This window comes from Oncorhynchus tshawytscha, linkage group LG10 (genome assembly GCF_018296145.1).
Source record: "Oncorhynchus tshawytscha isolate Ot180627B linkage group LG10, Otsh_v2.0, whole genome shotgun sequence".
Classification (NCBI taxonomy): Eukaryota; Metazoa; Chordata; class Actinopteri; order Salmoniformes; family Salmonidae; genus Oncorhynchus; species Oncorhynchus tshawytscha.
In genome coordinates this window covers 538,223-565,888 of record NC_056438.1, presented here as the reverse complement: position 1 = coordinate 565,888, position 27,666 = coordinate 538,223, and the positions used below count along the sequence as shown (strand labels likewise).

General features: G+C 44.1%; 1 pseudogene; it reads right to left on the bottom strand.

Moving 5' to 3' along the window:
* Window positions 1-24,015, bottom strand: part of LOC112241859 — a 76,288-nt pseudogene extending 52,273 nt beyond the window's left edge.
* Window positions 24,016-27,666: the final 3,651 nt, after the last annotated feature.

Sequence of the window (27,666 nt, the reverse complement as noted above, 5' to 3'; positions counted from 1 at the left end):
ATCTGGAGGGGTCAGAGGGTTAGACAGGATGGTAAACCAAGGTCATCTGGAGGGGTCAGAGGGTTAGACAGGATGGTAAACCAAGGTCATCTGGAGGGGTCAGAGGGTTAGACAGGATGGTAAACCAAGGTCATCTGGAGGGGTCAGAGGGTTAGACAGGATGGTAAACCAAGGTCATCTGGAGGGGTCAGAGGGTTAGACAGGATGGTAAACCAAGGTCATCTGGAGGGGTCTTCCTGTAATGGTCCATAAACAAACTAACAAGGAAGGATTGTTTGTTTGTTTGTTTGGTTGGTTGTCAATGGGGACACACTCCAACCCTGTTGGTAGGTTCTCTGACTCTTACTACACTAGCTAGCTTCAAGTCAGTTGTTAGGTTCTCTGACTCTTAATACACTAGCTAGCTTCAAGTCAGTTGGTAGGTTCTCTGACTCTTACTACACTAGCTAGCTTCAAGTCAGTTGGTAGGTTCTCTGACTCTTAATACACTAGCTAGCTTCAAGTCAGTTGGTAGGTTCTCTGACTCTTACTATACTAGCTAGCTTCAAGTCAGTTGGTAGGTTCTCTGACTCTTAATACACTAGCTAGCTTCAAGTCAGTTGGTAGGTTCTCTGACTCTTAATACACTAGCTAGCTTCAAGTCCGTTTCTTCAGTAGTTGCATATGGCTTCACCACATAGCCACGAAAGTGACAAAATGACACATTTCCATTTTTGTCTAAAAATGACTTCATTTCAAAGGAGTGCTGTACTGCACTTCAGATACTCCAATCACGACGTTCTATGTATCCATGGGAACCGTACCTTAGTATAGGGGTTTTCCATCCAGGCTTCGTCCGTGTCTGTCTGATAGTTCTATGTATCCATGGGAACCGTACCTTAGTATAGGGGTTTTCCATCCAGGCAGGGTGTGTGTCTGTCTGATAGTTCTATGTATCCATGGGAACCGTACCTTAGTATAGGGGTTTTCCATCCAGGCTTCGTCCGTGTCTGTCTGATAGTTCTATATATCCATGGGAACCGTACCTTAGTATAGGGGTTTTCCATCCAGGCAGGGTGTGTGTCTGTCTGATAGTTCTATGCATCCATGGGAACCGTACCTTAGTATAGGGGTTTTCCATCCAGGCAGGGTGTGTGTCTGTCTGATAGTTCTATGTATCCATGGGAACCGTACCTTAGTATAGGGGTTTTCCATCCAGGCAGGGTGTGTGTCTGTCTGATAGTTCTATGCATCCATGGGAACCGTACCTTAGTATAGGGGTTTTCCATCCAGGCAGGGTGTGTGTCTGCCTGATAGTTCTATGTATCCATGGGAACCCTACCTTAGTATAGGGTTTTCCATCCAGGCAGGGTGTGTGTCTGTCTGATAGTTCTATGTATCCATGGGAACCGTACCTTAGTATAGGGGTTTTCCATCCAGGCAGGGTGTGTGTCTGTCTAATAGTTCTATGTATCCATGGGAACCCTACCTTAGTATAGGGGTTTTCCATCCAGGCAGGGTGTGTGTCTGTCTGATAGTTCTATGTATCCATGGGAACCCTACCTTAGTATAGGGGTTTTCCATCCAGGCAGGGTGTGTGTCTGTCTGATAGTTCTATGTATCCATGGGAACCGTACCTTAGTATAGGGGTTTTCCATCCAGGCAGGGTGTGTGTCTGTCTGATAGTTCTATGTATCCATGGGAACCCTACCTTAGTATAGGGGTTTTCCATCCAGGCAGGGTGTGTGTCTGTCTGATAGTTCTATGTATCCATGGGAACCCTACCTTAGTATAGGGGTTTTCCATCCAGGCAGGGTGTGTGTCTGTCTGATAGTTCTATGTATCCATGGGAACCCTACCTTAGTATAGGGGTTTTCCATCCAGGCAGGGTGTGTGTCTGTCTGATAGTTCTATGTATCCATGGGAACCCTACCTTAGTATAGGGGTTTTCCATCCAGGCAGGGTGTGTGTCTGTCTGATAGTTCTTTGTATCCATGGGAACCCTACCTTAGTATAGGGGTTTTCCATCCAGGCAGGGTGTGTGTCTGTCTGATAGTTCTATGTATCCATGGGAACCCTACCTTAGTATAGGGGTTTTCCATCCAGGCAGGGTGTGTGTCTGTCTGATAGTTCTATGTATCCATGGGAACCCTACCTTAGTATAGGGGTTTTCCATCCAGGCAGGGTGTGTGTTGGTAGCTTCGTCCGTGTCTGTCTGATAGTAGTGCAGGTTGAACGTCTCTTTACAGGACCGGTGGGAGTTGAAGGGAAGAGACGAACACTCCATCATCGTAAACCTGTCAATCAACATATACATCGATGCAATAATCAATCAATCAACAAGTCAATCAAATGTATTTATGAAGCCATTTTTTACATCGTCATGTGTTACAGAAACCCAGTCTAAAACCCCAAAGAGCAGCAATGCAGAGGCAGAAGCATAGCAAAAACTCTCTACAAGGAAGAAACCTAGAGAGTAACCCAGCGACCACAAACAATGAATCAACCAATCACTGAACAGATTTATAAACCAATCAACCAATCAGTGTGCCCGTACCGTATCTCTACGTAGAGCACGGAGGCAGTCCTTCGGGGATCAGCCGGCTCCTAAGCCAATGAGAGGTGCTGCTGTCTCCAGGACACAGCTGATAGGTTCTCACGCTGGTCCCTTCATCATCCAGACCACTCATCTCCTCCCACTGAGACATCATACAATACAGGTTAGAGGGTTATGACATCATATAATACAGGTTAGAGTGTTATGACATCATATAATACAGGTTAGAGGGTTATGACATCATATAATACAGGTTAGAGTGTTATTACATCATATAATACAGGTTAGAGGGTTATGACATATAATACAGGTTTGAGTGTTATTACATCATATAATACAGGTTCGAGGGTTATGACATCATATAATACAGGTTAGAGTGTTATTACATCATATAATACAGGTTAGATGGTTATGACATCATATAATACAGGTTAGAGTGTTATGACATCATATAATACAGGTTAGAGTGTTATTACATCATATAATAGAAGTTAGATGGTTATGACATCATAGAGTGTTTTTGAGTGCCACGTATATACAACATAAATATACATTTTAAAATAAATAAAAACCCAGTCATGGGAAGCAGAACTAAAATCACCCAGAAAACAGTTACATTCCTCGACAATAAGTCCCCATCAAGACTTTAAACTGCCGAACAGCACCAGAACATCAAGACTTTAAACTGTCCGAGCAGCACCAGAACATCAAGACTTTAAACTGCCCGAGCAGCACCAGAACATCAAGACTTTAAACTGTCCAAACAGCACCAGAACATCAAGACTTTAAACTGCCCGAACAGCACCAGAACATCAAGACTTTAAACTGTCCGAACAGCACCAGAACATCAAGACTTTAAACTTTCTTAACAGCACCAGAACATCAAGACTTTAAACTGTCCGAACAGCACCAGAACATCAAGACTTTAAACTTTCTTAACAGCACCAGAACATCAAGACTTTAAACTGTCCGAACAGCACCAGAACATCAAGACTTTAAACTTTCTTAACAGCACCAGAAAATCAAGACTTTAAACTGTCCGAACAGCACCAGAACATCAAGATGACATGTGTTTTGGAATTGGTTCCAGCAACACGGTGCATTAGTGTGTGTGTGTGTGTGTGTGTGTGTGTGTGTGTGTGTGTGTGTGTGTGTGTGTGTGTGTGTGTGTGTGTGTGTGTGTGTATGTATACCTCAGAGTCTGTGTGTGGGTAAACGGTCCATCGTAGATCTGACGTCTCTAGTTTAGTGTTCATTACCACTTCTATAGGAGAGATGGAGGTGACTTAGAATTAAAATAGGATGATATAATATATAACAACATATATTAATAGAACACAATATATAATAATATAATACAAATATATATGATATAATAATATAATATAAAATAGAACAACATATACAGTGGGGCAAAAAAGTATTTAGTCAGCCACCAATTGTGCAAGTTCTCCCACTTAAAAATATGAGAGAGGCCTGTAATTTTCATCATAGGTACACTTCAACTATGACAGACAAAAAAAATTAAAAAATCCAGAAAATCACATTGTAGGATTTTTTATGAATTTATTTGCACATTATGGTGGAAAATAAGTATTTGGTCACCTACAAATAAGCACGATTTCTGGCTCTCACAGACCTGTAACTTCTTGTTTAAGAGGCTCCTCTGTCCTCCACTCATTACCTGTATTAATGACACCTGTTTGAACTTGTTATCAGTATAAAGGACACCTGTCCACAACCTCAAACAGTCACACTCCAAACTCAACTTCAAACCAAGCTGCTTACCTATTGCAGATTCAGTCTTCCCAGCCTGGTGCAGGTCTACAATTTTGTTTCTGGTGTTCTTTGACAGCTCTTTGGTCTTGGTCATAGTGGAGTTTGGAGTGTGACTGTTTGAGGTTGCGGACAGGTGTCTTTTATACTGATAACAAGTTCGAACAGGTGCCATTAATACAGGTAACTAGCGGAGGACAGAGGAGCCTCTTAAACAATAAGTTACAGGTCTGTGAGAGCCAGAAATCTTGCTTGTTTGTAGGTGACCAAATACTTATTTTCCACCATAATTTGCAAATAAATTCATTAAAAATCCTACAATGTGATTTTCTGGATTTTTTTTCTCATTTTGTCTGTCATAGTTGAAGTGTACCTATGGTAAAAATTACAGGCCTCTCTCATCTTTTTAAGTGGGAGAACTTGCACAATTGGTGGCTGACTAAATACTTTTTTGCCCCACTGTATATATAGAACAATATATTAATAGAGCACAATATATAATAATATAATACAAATATACACTGCTCAAATAAATAAATAAAGGGAACACTAAAATAACACATCCTAGATCTGAATGAATGAAATATTCTTATTAAAACCTTTTTTCTTTACATAGTTGAATGTTCTGACAACAAAATCACACAAAAATTATCAATGGAAATCAAATGTATCAACCCATGGAGGTCTGGATTTGGAGTCAAACTCAAAATGAAAGTGGAAAACCACACTACAGGCTGATCCTGTTATATAGGGTTATATAAAGTAGAACAACACATAATAATATAACATAATATATCATAATACAATACAAATATATATAATATAATACAAAATATAAAATAAAATATATAATATAATATAAAATATATAACATAATAATATAATATAAAATATATAATATAATATAAAATATATAATATAATACTAAAATGTAAAATATATAATATAATAATATAATATAAAATATATAATATAATACTAAAATGTAAAATATATAATACAAAATATAAAATAAAATAATAAAATATATAATATAAAATATATAATATAATAATATAATATCAAATATAAAGTATAAAATATATAACATAATAATAAAATATATAATATAATAATAAAATATAAAATATATAATATAATAATATAATATAAAATATATATATATATTTTTTTTTTATTATTATTATTTTTATAAAAAAATATATACAATATATAATATAATAAAAAAATATAATATAAAATATATAAGATAATACTAAAATTTAAAATATATAATATAATAATATATAAGAAGACAATACAAATATATATAATATGATACTATAATATAAAATATAAAATAAAATAATATAACATATAATAATATATTATAACATATTCACGTACAATAATACCAAATATAAAAATATAATATTACAATAGACTGACTGGCTAGCTGATACTACAGAGTTACAATAGTGATAGACACCCATGGTTCTACATCAGGGATAGACAACCCTGTCCTACATCAGGGATAGACAACCCTGTCCTACATCAGGGGTAGACAACCCTGGCCCTACATCAGGGATAGACAACCCTGGTCCTACATCAGGGATAGACAACCCTGGTCCCACATCAGGGATAGACAACCCTGGTCCTACATCAGGGATAGACAACCCTGGCCCTACATCAGGGATAGACAACCCTGGCCCTATATCAGGGATAGACAACCCTGGTCCTACATCAGGGATAGACAACCCTGGCCCTATATCAGGGATAGACAACCCTGGCCCTATATCAGGGGTAGACGACCCTGGTCCTATATCAGGGGTAGACGACCCTGGTCCTATATCAGGGGTAGACGACCCTGGTCCTACATCAGGGGTAGACGACCCTGGTCCTACATCAGGGGTAGAAAACCCTGGCCCTACATCAGGGATAGACAACCCTGGTCCTATATCAGGGGTAGACGACCCTGGTCCTACATCAGGGGTAGACGACCCTGGTCCTACATCAGGGGTAGACGACCCTGGTCCTACATCAGGGGGTAGACGACCCTGGTCCTACATCAGGGGTAGACGACCCTGGTCCTACATCAGGGATAGACGACCCTGGTCCTATATCAGGGGTAGACGACCCTGGTCCTACATCAGGGGTAGACGACCCTGGTCCTACATCAGGGGTAGACGACCCTGGTCCTACATCAGGGTAGACGACCCTGGTCCTACATCAGGGGTAGACGACCCTGGTCCTACATCAGGGGTAGACGACCCTGGTCCTACATCAGGGATAGACGACCCTGGTCCTACATCAGGGATAGACGACCCTGGTCCTATATCAGGGTAGACGACCCTGGTCCTACATCAGGGGTAGACGACCCTGGTCCTACATCAGGGGTAGACGACCCTGGTCCTACATCAGGGGTAGACGACCCTGGTCCTACATCAGGGGTAGACGACCCTGGTCCTACATCAGGGTAGACGACCCTGGTCCTACATCAGGGGTAGACGACCCTGGTCCTACATCAGGGGTAGACGACCCTGGTCCTACATCAGGGTAGACGACCCTGGTCCTACATCAGGGGTAGACGACCCTGGTCCTATATCAGGGTAGACGACCCTGGTCCTATATCAGGGGTAGACGACCCTGGTCCTACATCAGGGGTAGACGACCCTGGTTCTACATCAGGGGTAGACGACCCTGGTCCTACATCAGGGTAGACGACCCTGGTCCTACATCAGGGGTAGACGACCCTGGTCCTACATCAGGGGTAGACGACCCTGGTCCTACATCAGGGGTAGACGACCCTGGTCCTACATCAGGGTAGACGACCCTGGTCCTACATCAGGGGTAGACGACCCTGGTCCTACATCAGGGGTAGACGACCCTGGTCCTACATCAGGGGTAGACGACCCTGGTCCTACATCAGGGGTAGACGACCCTGGTCCTACATCAGGGGTAGACGACCCTGGTCCTACATCAGGGGTAGACGACCCTGGTCCTACATCAGGGGTAGACCACCCTGGTCCTACAGCAGGGGTAGACCACCCTGGTCCTATATCAGGGGTAGACCACCCTGGTCCTACATCAGGGATAGACGACCCTGGCCCTACATCAGGGGTAGACGACCCTGGCCCTACATCAGGGGTAGACCACCCTGGCCCTACATCAGGGGTAGACGACCCTGGTCATGGAGGACCAAAGGCACTTCATGTTTTTGATTTAAATTGAAAATAAAACTTGAAAATAAAAGAGCGCACACTCTAGGAGGTCAGATGCAAAAATGTAATTACCAACGTTTCGACAGCCAAGCTGTCTTCATCAGGGTAAAGCTGACCACGACTCCATTTTGTTGATCCCTGCCTACAGACAGAAACTAAAACAAGAGGCTCCCACGCTGAGGTCTGTCCAACGCTGGTCCGACCAAGCTGACTCCACACTCCAAGACTGCTTCCATCACGTGGACTGGGAGATGTTTCGTATTGCGTCAGACAACAACATTGACGAATACGCTGATTCGGTGTGCGAGTTCATTAGAACGTGCGTTGAAGATGTCGTTCCCATAGCAACGATTAAAACATTCCCTAACCAGAAACCGTGGATTGATGGCAGCATTCGTGTGAAACTGAAGGCGCGAACCACTGCTTTTAATCAGGGCAAGGTGTCTGGTAACATGACTGAATACAAACAGTGCAGCTATTCCCTCCGCAAGGCTATCAAACAAGCTAAGCGCCAGTACAGAGACAAAGTAGAATCTCAATTCAACGGCTCAGACACAAGAGGCATGTGGCAGGGTCTACAGTCAATCACGGACTACAGGAAGAAACCCAGCCCAGTCACGGACCAGGATGTCTTGCTCCCAGGCAGACTAAATAACTTTTTGCCCACTTTGAGGACAATACAGTGCCACTGACACGGCCTGCAACGAAAACATGCGGTCTCTCCTTCACTGCAGCCGAAGTGAGTAAGACATTTAAACGTGTTAACCCTCGCAAGGCTGCAGGCCCAGACGGCATCCCCAGCCGCGCCCTCAGAGCATGCGCAGACCAGCTGGCCGGTGTGTTTACAGACATATTCAATCAATCCCTATACCAGTCTGCTGTTCCCACATGCTTCAAGAGGGCCACCATTGTTCCTGTTCCCAAGAAAGCTAAGGTAACTGAGCTAAACGACTACCGCCCGTAGCACTCACATCCGTCATCATGAAGTGCTTTGAGAGACTAGTCAAGGACCATATCACCTCCACCCTACCTGACACCCTAGACCCACTCCAATTTGCTTACCGCCCAAATAGGTCCACAGACGATGCAATCTCAACCACACTGCACACTGCCCTAACCCATCTGGACAAGAGGAATACCTATGTGAGAATGCTGTTCATCGACTACAGCTCGGCATTCAACACCATAGTACCCTCCAAGCTCGTCATCAAGCTCGAGACCCTGGGTCTCGACCCCGCCCTGTGCAACTGGGTACTGGACTTCCTGACGGGCCGCCCCCAGGTGGTGAGGGTAGGCAACAACATCTCCTCCCCGCTGATCCTCAACACTGGGGCCCACAAGGGTGCGTTCTGAGCCCTCTCCTGTACTCCCTGTTCACCCACGACTGCGTGGCCACGCACGCCTCCAACTCAATCATCAAGTTTGCGGAGACACAACAGTGGTAGGCTTGATTACCAACAACGACGAGACGGCCTACAGGGAGGAGGTGAGGGCCCTCGGAGTGTGGTCTCAGGAAAATAACCTCACACTCAACGTCAACAAAACTAAGGAGATGATTGTGGACTTCAGGAAACAGCAGAGGGAACACCCCCCTATCCACATCGATGGAACAGTAGTGGAGAGGGTAGCAAGTTTTAAGTTCCTCGGCATACACATCACAGACAAACTGAATTGGTCCACTCACACAGACAGCATCGTGAGGAAGGCGCAGCAGCGCCTCTTCAACCTCAGGAGGCTGAAGAAATTCGGCTTGTCACCAAAAGCACTCACAAACTTCTACAGATGCACAATCGAGAGCATCCTGGCGGGCTGTATCACCGCCTGGTATGGCAACTGCACCGCCCTCAACCGTAAGGCTCTCCAGAGGGTAGTGAGGTCTGCACAACGCATCACCGGGGGCAAACTACCTGGCCTCCAGGACACCTACACCACCCGATGCTACAGGAAGGCCATAAAGATCATCAAGGACATCAACCACCCGAGCCACTGCCTGTTCACCCCGCTGTCATCCAGAAGGCGAGGTCAGTACAGGTGCATCAAAGCTGGGACCAGGAGACTGAAAAACAGCTTCTATCTCAAGACCATCAGACTGTTAAACAGCCACCACTAACATTGAGTGGCTACTGCCAACACACTGTCAATGACACTGACTCAACTCCAGCCACTTTAATAATGGGAATTGATGGGAGATGATGTAAATATATCACTAGCCACTTTAAACAATGCTACCTTATATAATGTTACTTACCCTACATTATTCATCTCATATGCATACGTTGATACTGTACTCTATATCATCGACTGCATCCTTATGTAATACATGTAATAACAGATCAACAGTAACAGACTATCAGTACATGTATCACTAGCCACTTTAACTATGCCACTTGGTTTACATACTTATCTCATATGTATATACTGTACTCGATATCATCTACTGTATCTTGCCTATGCTGCTCTGTACCATCACTCATTCATATATCCTTATGTACATATTCTTTATCCCCTTACACTGTGTATAAGACAGTAGTTTTGGAATTGTTAGTTAGATTACTTGTTCGTTATTACTGCATTGTCGGAACTAGAAGCACAAGCATTTCGCTACACTCGCATTAACATCTGCTAACCATGTGTATGTGACAAATACAATTTGATTTGATTTGATTTGACCTGAAAAACCAGGCGTGTTGAATTTAGAGAATCCCTGAACTGATCAATTAGCTCTGTTTGTGAACAAAATCCTGCAGTAACTGCAGCACCAGGAACAGGGCTGTCTACCCCAGACATCAGTAGAACTAACACTACAGGAACAGGAACAGGGTTTTCTACCCCAGACATCAGTAGAACTAACACTACAGGAACAGGGCTGTCTACCCCAGACATCAGTAGAACTAACACTACAGGAACAGGAACAGGGTTTTCTACCCCAGACATCAGTAGAACTAACACTACAGGAACAGGGTTGTCTACCCCAGACATCAGTAGAACTAACACTACAGGAACAGGGTTGTCTACCCCGGACATCAGTAGAACTAACCCTACAGGAACAGGGTTTTCTACCCCAGACATCAGTAGAACTAACCCTACAGGAACAGGGTTGTCTACCCCAGACATCAGTAGAACTAACCCTACAGGAACAGGGTTGTCTACCCCAGACATCAGTAGAACTAACACTACAGGAACAGGAACAGGGTTGTCTACCCCAGACATCAGTAGAACTAACACTACAGGAACAGGGTTGTCTACCCCAGACATCAGTAGAACTAACACTACAGGAACAGGGTTGTCTACCCCAGACATCAGTAGAACTAACCCTAAAGGAACAGGGTTTTCTACCCCAGACATCAGTAGAACTAACCCTACAGGAACAGGGTTGTCTACCCCAGACATCAGTAGAACTAACACTACAGGAACAGGGTTGTCTATCCCAGACATCAGTAGAACTAACACTACAGGAACAGGGTTGTCTACCCCAGACATCAGTAGAACTAACCCTAAAGGAACAGGGTTTTCTACCCCAGACATCAGTAGAACTAACCCTACAGGAACAGGGTTGTCTACCCCAGACATCAGTAGAACTAACACTACAGGAACAGGAACAGGGTTGTCTATCCCAGACATCAGTAGAACTAACACTACAGGAACAGGAACAGGGTTGTCTATCCCAGACATCAGTAGAACTAACACTACAGGAACAGGGTTGTCTACCCCAGACATCAGTAGAACTAACACTACAGGAACAGGGTTGTCTACCCCAGACATCAGTAGAACTAACCCTACAGGAACAGGGTTTTCTACCCCAGACATCAGTAGAACTAACCCTACAGGAACAGGGTTGTCTACCCCAGACATCAGTAGAACTAACCCTACAGGAACAGGGTTGTCTACCCCAGACATCAGTAGAACTAACCCTACAGGAACAGGGTTGTCTACCCCAGACATCAGTAGAACTAACCCTACAGGAACAGGGTTGTCTACCCCAGACATCAGTAGAACTAACACTACAGGAACAGGAACAGGGTTGTCTATCCCAGACATCAGTAGAACTAACACTACAGGAACAGGGTTGTCTACCCCAGACATCAGTAGAACTAACACTACAGGAACAGGGTTGTCTACCCCAGACATCAGTAGAACTAACACTACAGGAACAGGAACAGGGTTGTCTACCCCAGACATCAGTAGAACTAACACTACAGGAACAGGGTTGTCTACCCCAGACATCAGTAGAACTAACCCTACAGGAACAGGGTTGTCTACCCCAGACATCAGTAGAACTAACACTACAGGAACAGGGCTGTCTACCCCAGACATCAGTAGAACTAACACTACAGGAACAGGAACAGGGTTGTCTATCCCAGACATCAGTAGAACTAACACTACAGGAACAGGGTTGTCTACCCCAGACATCAGTAGAACTAACACTACAGGAACAGGGTTGTCTACCCCAGACATCAGTAGAATTAACAGCTCTATCCCACAGCTCCAGCTGCCATTAGAAATATCTTCCTCCTCTTCTCAAATTCCCTCTTCCCCCCTTTATGAAACTCTTCCTCCTCTTCTCAAATTCCCTCTTCCCCCTTATGAAACTCTTCCTCCTCTTCTCAAATTCCCTCTTCCCCCTTATGAAACTCTTCCTCCTCTTCTCAAATTCCCTCTTCCCCCCTTATGAAACTCTTCCTCCTCTTCTCAAATTCCCTCCTCCCCCTTTATGAAACTCTTCCTCCTCTTCTCAAATTCCCTCCTCCCCCTTTGTGAAACTCTTCCTCCTCTTCTCAAATTCCCTCCTCCCCCCTTTATGAAACTCTTCCTCCTCTTCTCAAATTCCCTCCTCCCCCTTTGTGAAACTCTCCCTCCTTCTTCCAACTTCACTCACTTTCTTACAAATTCCCATCTCTCTCACACACACACACACACACACACACACACACACACACACACACACACACACACACACACACACACACACACACACACACACACAGTAAAGCGACACAGGCCCAGACTATAAAGTGTTGTTTGTCATGTGGTCACCAGACGTCCAGACCCATAAAGCAACACGGCATAACGTCCTCATCAGCAACACCAGACACACAGAGAGACATTCAGTCAGTCAGTTTTCCTAAAACATCTATTATGGATGATATTATTTAGTTTTCTTTACTATGTTAAATTAGAGAACGTCTCCCTCTCAGTTTTCCGGATCATTCCTGCTCTGCTACAGAGCGGAACACTTTCCCTGACACATTGTAATTACACACACACACACACACACACACACACACACACACACACACACACACACACACACACACACACACACACACACACACACACACACACACACACACACACACACACACACACACACACACACACACACACACACACACACACACACACACACACACACACACACACACACACACACACACAGAGAGAACTGCAATTACCCTCTTAGTTTAATCAAGCAGAGAATTAGAGAGTGTACAACGTGAAACAGAATTGACAAAAACCAGAGCAAACTAGAATGCTATTTGTCCCTAAACAGAGAGTACACAGCGGCAGAATAACTGACCACTGTGACTGACCCAAACTTAAGGAAAACTTTGACTATGTACAGACTCAGTGAGCATAGCCTTGCTATTGAGAAAGGCTGCCGTAGGCAGACATGGCTCTCAAGAGAAGACAGGCTATGTGCTCACTGCCCACAAAATGAGGTGGAAACTGAGCTGCACTTCCTAACCTCCTGCCCAATGTATGACCATATTAGAGACACATATTTCCTTCAGATTACACAGATCCACAAAGAATTAGAAAACAAACCCGATCTTGATAAACTCCCATATCTACTGGATGAAATACCAGTGTTCCATCACAGCAGCAAGATTTGTGACCTGTTGCCACAAGAAAAGGGCAACCAGTGAAGAACAAACACCGTTGTAAATACAACCCATATTTATGTTTATTTATTTTCCCTTTTGTACTTTAACTATTTGCACATCATTACAACACTGTATATAGATATTTATTTATAATGTCTTTATTCTTTTGGAATGTAATGTTTACTGTTAATTTTTTTTTTTTATTACACTTTTGTATATTATCTACTTCACTTGCATTGGCAATGTTAACACATGTTTCCCATGCCAATAAAGCCCTTGAATTGAATTGAGAGGAGTCGACAGAGCGTAACTGATGTGAATTCCTCAGGTTCACACACTTAACAAGATCCTTGACCTACCAACACCACACAATCACACACTCACACTCACACACACACACACAAGCTCTTAATGTGAGTCTGTCTGATAAAACTAATCCCTGCTTTAAAACAGACTGAGAAGAGTTGAAAGGAGAGGGGGAGAAGAGGCAAGAAGGTGAGAGGAGAGGAGAGGAGAGGAGAGGAGAGGAGACGAGAGGAGACGAGAGGAGACGAGAGGAGACGAGAGGAGACGAGAGGAGACGAGAGGAGACGAGACGAGACGAGACGATAGTAGGGGGAGGAGTGAGAAAGGGAAGGAAAGAGGGAGATGTAGTTGAGATGAAGGACAGTAGAAGAAGACTGTAGAAGAAGACAGTAGAAGAAGGCAGTAGTAGAAGACTGTAGAAGAAGACAGTAGAAGAAGACTGTAGAAGACTGTGGAAGAATACTGTGGAAGAAGACAGTAGAAGAAGACAGTAGAAGAAGACAGTAGAAGACAGTGGAAGAAGACAGTAGAAGACAGTGGAAGAAGACAGTAGAAGACTGTGGAAGAATACTGTGGAAGAAGACAGTAGAAGAAGACAGTAGAAGACAGTGGAAGAAGACAGTAGAAGAAGACAGTAGTAGAAGACAGTAGAAGACAGTAGAAGAAGACAGTAGAAGACAGTAGAAGACTGTGGAAGAATACTGTGGAAGAAGACAGTAGAAGAAGACAGTAGAAGAAGACAGTAGAAGACAGTGGAAGAAGACAGTAGAAGAAGACAGTAGAAGACAGTAGAAGACAGTGGAAGAAGACAGTAGAAGAAGACAGTAGAAGAAGACAGTAGAAGAAGGCAGTAGTAGAAGACTGTAGAAGAAGACAGTAGAAGAAGACTGTAGAAGACTGTGGAAGAATACTGTGGAAGAAGACAGTAGAAGAAGACAGTAGAAGAAGACAGTAGAAGACAGTGGAAGAAGACAGTAGAAGACTGTGGAAGAATACTGTGGAAGAAGACAGTAGAAGAAGACAGTAGAAGAAGACAGTAGAAGACAGTGGAAGAAGACAGTAGAAGAAGACAGTAGAAGAAGACAGTAGAAGACAGTAGAAGACAGTAGAAGAAGACAGTAGAAGAAGACAGTAGAAGAAGACAGTAGAAGACAGTAGAAGAAGACTGTGGAAGAAGTTTCTACATGCTTTTTAGATGTTTCTACAAGCTTTATAAAGCTTCCAAAAGAGGGACTTCATCTTGAAGGAGTCAGAGAGGGATTAGGAAAACCACAGAAAACTTCCTAACATCAGACGACTGCTTTCTGCTGTTTAAACCACGAGAGACACAGTCACACATGTTTACACAACACACATTTAACAATAGCACTGATGGAATCAACACTCAGAAGAGGAGGAAGGGGGAGGAGGGGAGGAAGGAGGAGGGAGGAAGAAGGGAGGGTGGGAGTGAGGGAGGGAGGGAGGGAGGGAGGGAGGAGGGAGGGAGGGAGGGAGGGAGGGAGGGAGGGAGGGAGGGAGGGAGGGAGAAGGGGGAAGAAGAGGGGAGGAAGAAGGAGGGGAGGAGGGGACGAAGAAGGGAGAGAGGAGGGGAGGAAGGAGGGAGGAAGAAGGAGGGAGGGAGGGGGGGAGAAGGGAGGGGAGGAGGGGAGGAAGGATGGATGGAGGAAGAAGGGATGGAAGAAAGGAGAGAGGAGGGGAGGAAGAAGGAGGGTATGAAGAAGGAGGGAGGAGGGTAGGAAGAAGGAGGGTAGGAAGAAGGAGGGAGGGTAGGAAGAAGGAGGGAGGAGGGTAGGAAGAAGGAGCGAGGAGGGGAGGAAGAAGGAGGGGAGGAAGAAGGAGGGAGGAGGGTAGGAAGAAGGAGGGAGGAGGGGAGGAAGAAGGAGGGTAGGAAGAAGGAGGGAGGAGGGGAGGAAGAAGGAGGGAGGAGGGTAGGAAGAAGGAGGGTAGGAAGAAGGAGAGAGGAGGGGAGGAAGAAGGAGGGAGGAGGGTAGGAAGAAGGAGGGAGGAGGGTAGGAGGAAGGAGGGAGGAGTGGAGGAAGAAGGAGGGTAGGAAGAAGGAAGGAGGAGGGTAGGAAGAAGGAGGGAGGAGGGGAGGAAGAAGGAGGGAGGAGGGGAGGAAGAAGGAGGGAGGAGGGGAGGAAGAAGGAGGGAGGAGGGGAGGAAGAAGGGAGGGAAGAAAGGAGAGGAGGAGAGGAAGAAGGAGAGAGGAGGGGAGGAAGAAGGAGGGAGGAGGGGAGGAAGAAGGAGGGAGGAGGGGGGAGGAGAAGGAGGGAGGAGGGGAGGAAGAAGGGAGGGAGGAGGGAAGAAAGGAATGAAGGAAGAAATGAGGAAGAAGGGAAGGAAGGAAGGGAAGAAAAGACGAGGAAGTAAGGGAGAAACAGAAGGCAGGGTGGTGATGTCGTGAGGATGAGACAGAATAAAGGAGGAAGGAGATTATACAGTGAGAGTATATTACACACAGCGCATTCGGAAATAATTCAGACCCCTTGACTTTATTTTGTTTGTTACGTTACAGACTTATTATAAAATGGAATAACTTGTTTCCCGCCTCCCCCCAATCAATCTACACACAATACCCCATAATGACACAATACCCCATAATGACACAATACCCCATAATGACTCAATACCCCATCATGACACACTACCCCATAATGACACACTACCCCATAATGACACACTACCCCATAATGACACACTACCCCATAATGACTCAATACCCCATAATGACTCAATACCCCATAATGACTCAATACCCCATAATGACTCAATACCCCATAATGACACACTACCCCATAATGACACACTACCCCATAATGACACACTACCCCATAATGACTCAATACCCCATAATGACTCTATACCCCATAATGACACACTACCCCATAATGACTCAATACCCCATAATGACACACTACCCCATAATGACACACTACCCCATAATGACTCAATACCTCATATTGACTCACTACCCCATAATGACACAATACCCCATAATGACTCAATACCCCATAATGACACACTACCCCATAATGACACACTACCCCATAATGACTCAATACCCCATAATGACTCAATACCCCATAATGACACACTACCCCATAATGACTCAATACCCCATAATGACTAAATACCCCATAATGACTCAACACCCCATAATGAATCAATATCCCATAATGAATCAATACCCAATAATGACTCAATACCCCGTAATGACACACTACCCCATAATGACTCAATAGCCCATAATGATACAATACCCCATAATGACATACGTTTTTTGGATGTAGTTTAGGTGTAGTTTAGGTGTAGTTTGACATAGTTTAGGTGTAGTTTGGGTGTAGTTTGGATATAGTTTAGATATAGTTTGGGTGTAGTTTAGGTGTAGTTTGGATATAGTTTGGGTGAAGTTTGGATATAGTTTAGATGTAGTTTGGATATAGTTTAGGTGTAGTTTGGATGTAGTTTAGGTGTAGTTTGGATGTAGTTTAGATGTAGTTTGGATATAGTTTAGATGTAGTTTGGATATAGTCTAGGTGTTGTTTAGGTGTAGTTTGGATATAGTTTGGGTGTAGTTTGGATAGAGTTTAGATGTAGTTTGGATGTAGTTTAGGTGTAGTTTGGATGTAGTTTAGGTGTAGTTTGGATGTAGTTTAGGTGTAGTTTGACATAGTTTAGGTGTAGTTTGGGTGTAGTTTGGATATAGTTTAGCTGTAGCTTGGATATAGTTTAGGTGTAGTTTGGATATAGTTTAGGTGTAGTTTGGATTTAGTGTAGGTGTAGTTTAGGTGTAGTTTGGATATAGTTTAGGTGTAGTTTGTATATAGTTTAGATGTAGTTTGGATATAGTTTAGGTGTAGTTTGGATATAGTTTAGGTGTAGTTTGGATATAGTTTAGGTGTAGTTTGGATATAGTTTATGTCACGGCTTCCACCAAAGTCGTTTCCTCTCCTTGTTCGGGCAGTGTTCGGTGGTCGGCGTCACCGGTCTTCTTGCCATTGTCATATTCCATTTGTTTTGTCTTGTTTTCTTACACACCTGGTTTCCATTTCCCTCATTAATTGTTGTGTATTTAACCCTCTGCTCCCCCCATGTCCATGTGTGGAATTGTTTGTTTGTAAGTGCTTGTACGCTATGTTACTGGTGCGCGTCAGGTTTTGTACCCATGTAGGTTATTTTTGTATTGCCGTGGGTTTTGTATTAAACTGCTCCGGCTATTACCTATCTCTGCTCTCCTGCGTTTGACTTCACCGCCACCAGTTACGCAACCCTTACAGTTTAGATGTAATTTGGTTATAGTTTAGGTGTAGTTTGGATATAGTTTAGGTGTAGTTTGGATATAGTTTAGGTGTAGTTTGGGTGTAGTTTGGATATAGTTTAGATTGGATATATTTTGACATAGTTTAGCTGTAGTTTGAGTGTAGTTTAGATAAAGTTTGACATAGTTTAGCTGTAGTTTGGGTGTAGTTTGGATATAGTTTAGGTGTAGTTCAGATAAAGTTTGACATAGTTTAGCTGTAGATTGGGTGTAGTTTGGATATAGTTTAGGTGTAGTTTGATATAGTTTAGCTGAAGATTGGGTGTAGTTTGGATATAGTTTAGGTGTAGTTTAGATAGTCCACCTGGCCGTGCTGCTGTTCCAGTTTCAACTTCCACCTGACTGTGCTGCTGCTCCAGTTTCAACTGACCTGAGCCCTAGGACCATGCCCCAGGACTACCTGACATGATGACTCCTTGCTGTCCCCAGTCCACCTGGCCATGCTGCTGCTCCAGTTTCAACTTCCACCTGACCGTGCTGCTGCTCCAGTTTCAACTGTTCTGCCTTATTATTATTCGACCATGCTGGTCATTTATGAACATTTGAACATCTTGGCCATGTTCTGTTATAATCTCCACCCGGCACAGCCAGAAGAGGACTGGCCACCCCACATAGCCTGGTTCCTCTCTAGGTTTCTTCCTAGGTTTTGGCCTTTCTAGGGAGTTTTTCCTAGCCACTGTGCTTCTACACCTGCATTGCTTGCTGTTTGGGGTTTTAGGCTGGGTCTCTGTACAGCACTTTGAGATATCAGCTGATGTACGAAGGGCTATATAAATAAATTTGATTTGATTTGAGATATAGTTTAGGTGTAGTTTAGATAAAGTTTGACATAGTTTAGCTGTAGTTTGGGTGTAGTTTGGATTAGAGGTTGACCGATTAATCGGAATGGACCGATTAATTAGGGCCGCTTTCATAACAATTGGAAATCGGTATTTTTCGGCGCCGATTTGCCAATTTAATTTTTTTTATTTTTATATATATTTGTTTTTTTTATATATACCTTTATTTAACTAGGGAAGTCAGTTAAGAACACATTCTTATTTTCAATGACGGCCTAGGAACAGTGGGTTAACTGCCTTGTTCAGGGGCAGAACGACAGATTTTCACCTTGTCAGCTCGGGGAACCAATCTTGCAACCTTACAGTTAACTAGTCCAACGCAATAACGACCTGCCTCTCTCGTCACACTCCACAAGAAGACTACCTGTTACGCGAATGCAGTAAGCCAAGATAAGTTGCTAGCTAGCATTAAACTTATCTTATAAAAAACAATCAATCGTAATCACAAGTTAACTACACATGGTTGATGATATTACTAGATGTTATCTAGCGTGTCCTTCGTTGCTTCAAGCCTATCAACTCACGAGATCTGGCTGGTGTAACCGAAGTGAAATGGCTAGCTAGTTAGCGCGCGCTAATAGCGTTTCAAACATCACTCACTCTGAGCCTTGGAGTGGTTGTTCCCCTTGCTCTGCATGGGTAACGCTGCTTCGAGGGTGGCTGTTGTCGTTGTGTTCCTGGTTCGAGCCCAGGGAGGAGCGAGGAAAGGGACGGAAGCTAATAGTCAAAGGTTAATGAAATACAAATAGTATAGAGGGAAATAGTCCTATAATTCCTATAATAACTACAACCTAAAACTTCTTACCTGGGAATATTGTAGACTCATGTTAAAAGGAACCACCAGCTTTCATATGTTCTCAGGTTCTGAGCAAGGAACTGAAACATTAGCTTTCTTACATAGCACATATTGCACTTTTACTTTCTTCTCCAACACTTTGTTTTTGCATTATTTAAACCAAATTGAACATGATTCATTATTTACTTTAGTCTAAATTGATTTTATTGATGGATTATATTAAGTTGAAATAAGTGTATATTCAGTATTGTTGTAATTGTCATTATTACAAATAAAAATTAAAAATTGGCCGATGAATTGGTATCGGCCTTTTTGGTCCTCCAATAATCGGTATCGGCGTTGAAAAATCATAAGGCCGAAACATCAATCATTTAAACTTGCTTAATAAAACAAAGATGTTTTAATGCCCCTTTTCCTTTCCAATGAGTAATAAAAATAAGCATCAACATGACGCTCTTGGCTCTTATTAGAGTTAGAGCCCTCTGTCCCTGGTCGCTCTGCCATCTACATACACAAACACACCAGGGTTTCCTTTAGCCTGTAATTGTCAGCTTTTGTGTGTGTGTGTGTGTGTGTGTGTGTGTGTGTGTGTGTGTGTGTGTGTGTGTGTGTGTGTGTGTGTGTGTGTGTGTGTGTGTGTGTGTGTGTGTGTGTGTGACTGAATGTATCAAAGATTCATGGGAGGAGGAGGAATGAGCTGGGTGTGTGTGTGAAAAGACTGAATGTATCAAAGATTCATGGGAGGAGGAGGAATGAGCTGGGGAGAGAGAGAAAGACAGGGACAGAGAGGGAGGAAGAGAGAATGGGAGGAGGAGGAATGAGCTGGGGAGAGAGAGAAAGACAGGGACAGAGAGGGAGGAAGAGAGAATGGGAGGAGGAGGAATGAGCTGGGGAGAGAGAGAAAGACAGGGACAGAGAGGGGGAAGAGAGAATGGGAGGAGGAGGAATGAGCTGGGGAGAGAGAGAAAGACAGGGACAGAGAGGGAGGAAGAGAGAATGGGAGGAGGAGGAATGAGCTGGGGAGAGAGAGAAAGACAGGGACAGAGAGGGAGGAAGAGAGAATGGGAGGAGGAGGAATGAGCTGGGGAGAGAGAGAAAGACAGGGACAGAGAGGGAGGAAGAGAGAATGGGAGGAAGAGGAAAAGCTGGGGAGAGAGAGAAAGACAGGGACAGAGAGGGAGGAAGAGAGAATGGGAGGAGGAGGAATGAGCTGGGGGAGAGAGAAAGATTGAGAGAATGGGAGGAAGAGGAACGAGCTGGGGGGGAGAGAGAAAGATTGGGACAAAGAGGGAGGTAGAGGAGAGGGACAGAGAGGGAGGAAGAAGAGACTTAGAAAGAAGAGAAAGAGAGGAAACCAAGAAGAGGAAGAGATTTCACGGTTGTCGTGAAGACCACACAGCAAGACCCCCTCTAAAGTTCAGACACACACAAAAACACACAAACACACACACAACACTCTCTGGTGTATATAGAGTTTAGCTGGCTGATAATAATCAGGTTATTAGGATCATAATCAGGTTATTAGGATCATAATCAGGACAATGAGATCATAATCAGGATCATAATCAGGTTAATATGATCATAATCAGGTTATTAGGATCATAATTAGGTTAATAGGATCATAATCAGGTTAATAGGATCATAATCAGGTTAATAGGATCATAATCAGGTTATCGGGGCGGCAGGGTAGCCTAGTTGTTAGCGTGTTGGACTAGTAATCGGAAGGTTGCAAGTTCAAACCCCTGAGCTGACAAGGTACAAATCTGTCGTTCTGCCTCTGTCGTTCTGCCCCTGCCATCATTGAAAATAAGAATTTGTTCTTAACTGACTTGCCTGGTTAAATAAAGGTCAAATAAATAAAAAAATAATAGGATCATAATCAGGTTAATGGGATCATAATCAGGTTAATGGGATTATAATCAGGTTAATAGGATCATAATCCGGATCATAATCAGGTTAATAGGATCATAATCGGGTTATTAGGATCATAATCAGGTTATTAGGATCGCAATCAGGTTAATAGGATCATACTCAGGTTAATAGGATCATAATCAGGCTATTAGGATCATAATCAGGTTGTTAGGATCGTAATCAGGTTAATAGGATCATAATCAGGATCATAAGCAGGCTATTAGAACCATAATCAGGTTATTAGGATCATAATCAGGATCATAATCAGGTTAATAGGCTCATAATCAGGATCATAATCAGGTTAATAGGATCATAATCAGGATCATAATCAGGATCATAATCAGGTTAATAGGATCATAATCAGGTTATTAGGATCATAATCAGGTTAATAGGATCATAATCAAGATCATAATCAGGTTAATGTCATAATCAGGTTATTAGGGTCATAATCAGGTTAATAGGATCATAATCGGGTTATTAGGGTCATAATCAGGTTATTAGGATCATAATTGGGTTAATAGGATCATAATCAGGAACATAATCAGGTTATTAGGGGTCATAATCAGGTTATTAGGGTCATAATTAGGTTAATAGGATAATAATCAGGGTAGCAAAATAATGTTTCAGGAATGCTAATCTGATACATTACATTTCTAACAACAGAAATTATTTCAGAACAATCGGAGATGGTGGGTGACGAAATCCCCTTGTGCTTTTTAGGTGGAATGGCCCGACAGGCCACCCACACACACCCACCCACCCACCCACCCCCCACACACACACACACACACACACACACACACACACACACACACACACACACACACACACACACACACACACACACACACACACACACACACACACACACACACACACACACACACACACACACACACACACACACACACACACACACACACACACACACACACACACACACACACACACACACACACACACACACACACACACACACACACCTTGGCTATTATGCCTATTGTCTTTTATAGCTGCAGGTCTGCCTGTCTGTCTAAAACCTGAATCAGTTTCACAGTAATCAACATCTCGAATCCTACTTCATGGTTTCTCCCTGATCACAGACTGTCTACATGTGAAGCTTTGGAGTTGTGTCAACAAAAACTAAAAACGTTTTTTTTAATCATGTTGGTCCTCAAATTTAAATCAAATTAACTACCCTAATTAGCCTATGTCTCACAATAAATGTTCTTAGTAAGTGTGGAGAGAGAGAGATTCACAGTCTGTATATTAATAAAACAATAGCACAACATGGCACAAAACCATTGATCAAATATTAGTTTCATAGATTTTTTGTTGTTGTTTAAGTTAAACTTCTTCACGTACCTTCCTCTGCCATACAAGGTGACAGAACCAGCTCGATCAGCACGAGCCACAACACGGTCACGGTGCTCCAACTGCCCCCGCGCCGCTCCATACCGGCCAGGTACTCCCGTTACTCTCCTGGATTATTGATCACCGATCAGAACCTCTGTCCCGGTGGGGTGTCAGCTAGGTCCAGTGTCGGCACGCCGCGCCACCCACATCAGTCACGAAAAGCAGTTAACTCGGTCTCCGCGAGGTTAGCAGTCATCATTAACAACCGGTCATATTCCCTCTTTTATCCGTAGTTTGTTTTTTGTTTTTTTAAGGTTAGCGTTAATTATTTAACCTACCGCCAAAAACGCTGAAGTCCCCAGGATCAAGGCAAAAGTCAAAACAAGTTTATAATCCCACCTGAAACTCCTCCTCGTTCCTCCGCTATCCACTGTGTCCTCATTTCCTCTGAGCCCGGAGAGAGGGGTATGGAGGGGTATGGGGGAGAGGAGAAAGAGGAGAAATAACAGAGACTACATGAGCTAGTGTTCCCCTCCCTGTGGCCGGGCTGAGGCTGCTGTCTGCCGGGTAGTTTAGTAACTGGAGCCCGGGGAATTCACACGATCCAGGACCAGAGACCAAAGAGACGAGGCATAGCCCGCTACACACTTACCTCGCAAACACACACTCTTTCACACACACACACAAACACACACTCTTTCACACACACACACACACACACACACACACACACACACACACACACACACACACACACACACACACACACACCACACACACACACACACACACACACACACACACACACACCGCCCGTTCTCTCTCTATCAACAACAGCATTCCAGTTGGAAATTAAATCCAGCGGTCAGTCTTTTCCCCTCTTTCGTTCGTTCTTTCTTTCTTTCTTTTCAAACGCTGCCCTAATATCCACGCCTCGTCGCTATTTCTGAACGTTAAAACTATGACATAAACTATTCAACAGCGCGGCAGTGTATCGTTATAAATAACAAGATAATATATTCAGAAAGTGTGTCCGTAGCTCTCTGCTGCTGATCCTGACACGAGACACTAACTACTGCTGTTGTCCCGGAGCCCCTCCGTCTGCCAGATTCCACCCACACCCTGCTATTGGCCAGTCCATCTGTCGGTCAGCAAGGACCTGAATGACAATAGGGTGAAATGAAGGACTGAGTGACATGAGAGAATTCAACAGAATGGTAGATTTTATAATGGGAAAAGTATGTCTCTCTCTCTCCCTCGTCCATTTTCTTTTTCTAACTTTACCCCCTATCCGTCTCTCTCCCCTTCTCTTCTCAGTTCAGTTCAGAAGGCTTTATTGGCGTTGAAGCACGTGTTTACATTGTAGAACCAAGTGAGAAAAAAACAACATACAGAAGTGAGAAGAAACACAAAATAAGATCATCAAAAAAACATTACAACATGTTCAGTAACCATTCATAAAGACAGGTCAGGTAATCAACATGTACAGTAACCATTCATAAAGACAGGTCAGGTAATCAACATGTACAGTAACCATTCATAAAGACAGGTCAGGTAATCAACATGTACAGTAACCATTCATAAAGACAGGTCAGGTAATCAACATGTACAGTAACCATTCATAAAGACAGGTCAGGTAATCAACATGTTCAGTAACCATTCATAAAGACAGGTGGCAGTCAGGTAATCAACATGTACAGTAACCATTCATAAAGACAGGTCAGGTAATCAACATGTACAGTAACCATTCATAAAGACAGGTCAGGTAATCAACATGTACAGTAACCATTCATAAAGACAGGTCAGGTAATCAACATGTACAGTAACCATTCATAAAGACAGGTCAGGTAATCAACATGTACAGTAACCATTCATAAAGACAGGTCAGGTAATCAACATGTACAGTAACCATTCATAAAGACAGGTCAGGTAATCAACATGTACAGTAACCATTCATAAAGACAGGTCAGGTAATCAACATGTACAGTAACCATTCATAAAGACAGGTCAGGTAATCAACATGTACAGTAACCATTCATAAAGACAGGTCAGGTAATCAACATGTACAGTAACCATTCATAAAGACAGGTCAGATAATCAAATCAAATCAAATGTATTTATAAAGCCCTTCGTACATCAGCTGATATCTCAAAGTGCTGTACAGAAACCCAGCCTAAAACCCCAAACAGCAAGCAATGCAGGTGTAGAAGCACGGTGGCTAGGAAAAACTCCCTAGAAAGGCCAAAACCTAGGAAGAAACCTAGAGATGAACCAGGCTATGTGGAGTGGCCAGTCCTCTTCTGGCTGTGCCGGGTGGAGATTATAACAGAACATGGCCAAGATGTTCAAATGTTCATAAATGACCAGCATGGTCGAATAATAATAAGGCAGAACAGTTGAAACTGGAGCAGCAGCACGGTCAGGTGGACTGGGGACAGCAAGGAGTCATCATGTCAGGTAGTCCTGGGGCATGGTCCTAGGGCTCAGGTCCTCCGAGAGAGAGAAAGAAAGAGAGAAGGAGAGAATTAGAGAACGCACACTTAGATTCACACAGGACACCGAATAGGACAGGAGAAGTACTCCAGATATAACAAACTGACCCTAGCCCCCGACACATAAACTACTGCAGCATAAATACTGGAGGCTGAGACAGGAGGGGTCAGGAGACACTGTGGCCCCATCCGAGGACACCCCCGGACAGGGCCAAACAGGAAGGATATAACCCCACCCACTTTGCCAAAGCACAGCCCCCACACCACTAGAGGGATATCTTCAACCACCAACTTACCATCCTGAGACAAGGCTGAGTATAGCCCACAAAGATCTCTGCCATGGCACAACCCAAGGGGGGGCGCCAACCCAGACAGGATGACCACATCCTATACAATCAACATGTACAGTAACCATTCATAAAGACAGATCAGGTAATCAAATCAAAACAAAACAACAAAATAACAATGTGGAGGCTATATACAGGGGGTACGGGTACAGAGTCAATGTGGAGGCTATATACAGGGGGTACCGGTACAGAGTCAATGTGGAGGCTATATACAGGGGGTACTGGTACAGAGTCAATTTGGAGGCTATATACAGGGGGTACCGGTACAGAGTCAATGTGGAGGCTATATACAGGGGGTACCGGTACAGCGTCAATGTGGAGGCTATATTCAGGGTATTACGGTACAGAGTCAATGTGGAGGCTATATACAGGGGGTACCAGTACAGAGTCAATGTGGAGGATATATACAGGGGGTACCGGTACAGAGTCAATGTGGAGGCTATATACAGGGGTACCGGTACAGAGTCAATGTGGAGGCTATATACAGGGGGTACCGGTACAGAGTCAATGTGGAGGCGATTTACAGGGGGTACTGGTACAGAGTCAATGTGGAGACTATATACAGGGGGTACCGGTACAGAGTCAATGTGGAGGCTATATACAGGGGTTACCGGTACAGAGTCAATGTGGAGGCTATATACAGGGGGTACCGGTACAGAGTCAATGTGGAGGCTATATACAGGGGGTACCGGTACAGAGTCAATGTGGAGGCGATTTACAGGGGGTACCGGTACAGAGTCAATGTGGAGGCGATTTACAGGGGGTGTTGTTTTAGAGTCAATGTGCCGGTGCACTGTTTAGTCAAGGTAATTGAGGTAATATGTACATGTAGGTAGAGTTAAAGTGACTATGCATAGATAATAAACAGAGAGTAGCAGCAGCGTAAAAGAGTGGTTGGCGGGTGGGGAGGGGCGGGACACAATGCATACAGTCTGGGTACATACAGGGGGGAACCGGTACAGAGTCAATGTGCGGGGCCACCGGTTAGTCGGGGTAATTGACGTAATGTGTACATGAATGTATAGTTAAAATGACTATGCATAGCTGATAAACAGAGAGTGAGGGGGCCCTACACTTGGCGCTCTGGTATCGCTTGCCATGCGGTAGCAGAGAGAACTGGGGTGGCTTGGGTCTTTGACCATTTTTAAGGCCTTCCTCTGACACCGCCTGGTGTAGAGGTCCTGGATGGCAGGTAACTTAGTCCCAGGGATGTACTGGGCCGTACGCACTACCCTCTGTAGTGCCTTGCGGTCGGAGGCCAAGTAGTTGCCGTACCAGGTTGTGATGCAACCAGTCAGAATGCTCTCGATGGTGCAGCTGTAGAACCTTTTGAGGATCTGAGGACCAATTCCAAATCTTTTTAGTCTCCTGAGGGGGAATAGGTGTTGTCGTGCCCTTCTTCACAACTGTCTTGGTGTGCTTGGACCATGTTAGTTTGTTGGTGATGTGGATACCAAGGAACTTGAAGCTCTCAACCTGCTCCACTACAGCCCCGTTGATGAGAATGGGGGCGTGTTCTGTCCTCCTTTTCCTGTTGTCCACAATCATCTCCTTTGTCTTGCTCACATTGAGGGAGAGGTTGTTATCCTGGCACCACCCGGCCAGGTCTCTGACCATCTTCCTATAGGCTGTCTCGTCGTTGTTGGTGATCAGGCCTACCACTGTTGCGTTGTCTGAAAACGTAATGATGGTGCTGGACTCGTGCCTGGCCATGCAGTCGTGGGTGGACAGGGAGTACAGTAGGAGACTGAGCACACACCCCTGAGGGGTTCCAGTGTTGAGGATCAGCGTGGCAGATGTGTTGGTATCTACCCTCACCACCTGGGGGTGGCCTGTCAGGAAGTCCAGATTCAGGGGAGGTGTTTCGTTCCAGGATCCTTAGTTTAGTGATGAGCTTTGAGGGC